Genomic DNA, 1,041 nt, shown 5'->3' with positions numbered 1-1,041 from the left:
CGGTAGAGTTTCTACACACCATAGATTAAGGTGTGGAGCTCTACTGTTCCTCATGAATTAATGCAAAGTACTATTATTTTTCTATTCAATTCAACTTAATGAGGTTTAGATATTCAATTCAACCCTAAACAGTAGTACTTTTCATTAAGTTGAATTGAATATTAAAACAGTAGTACTTTGCATTAATCTTTGAGGAACAGCAGAGCTCCACACCTTAATCTATGGTGTGTAGAAATTCTACCGTTGAAAATACATAAGTGATGAAGGTTCAGGCATGACCGAATGGCCAGCCCACAAAACGTGATCTATAGATCAAAAGATAATCCAAAGATGTAAATACAATAGTAAAAAGTCCTATTTATACTAAACTAGTTACTAGGATTTGCAGAATTGAGTAAATGATGCAGAAATCCACTTCTGGGGCCCACTTGGTGCGTGCTTGGGCTGAGCATTGAGCTTTACACGTGTAGAGGCTTCTCTTGGAGTTGAACACCAGTTTGTAGCCTGTTTCTGGCGTTGAACTCCACTTTGCAACCTGTTTCTGGCGTTTGACTCCAGATTGCAGCATGGAACTGGCGTTGAACGCCAGTTTACGCCATCTATCCTTAGACAAAGTATGGACTATTATATATTGCTGGAAAGCCCTAGATGTCTACTTTCCAACGCAATTGAGAGCGCGCCATTTGGAGTTCTTTAACTCCAGAAAATCCACTTTGAGTGTAGCGAGGTTAGAATCCAACAACATCTGCAGTCCTTCTTCTGCCTGAATCAGATTTTTGCTCAAGTCCCTCAATTTCAGCCAGAAATTACCTGAAATCACAAAACACACAAACTCATAGTAAAGTCCAGAAATGTGATTTTTATTTAAAAACTAATAAAAATATACTAAAAACTAACTAAATTATACTGAAAACTATGTAAAAACAATGCCAAAAAGTGAATAAATTATCCGCTCATCAATGTTCGAAAACTAAAGAAAAATCAACAAGAAAACACCAAACTTAAAGTTTGGCACAAGATTTATTCAAAGAAAAATTATTT

This window comes from Arachis ipaensis, chromosome B02, assembly GCF_000816755.2.
Source record: "Arachis ipaensis cultivar K30076 chromosome B02, Araip1.1, whole genome shotgun sequence".
In the NCBI taxonomy this organism is placed as follows: Eukaryota; Viridiplantae; Streptophyta; class Magnoliopsida; order Fabales; family Fabaceae; genus Arachis; species Arachis ipaensis.
Note: the sequence above shows the minus strand (reverse complement) of the source record.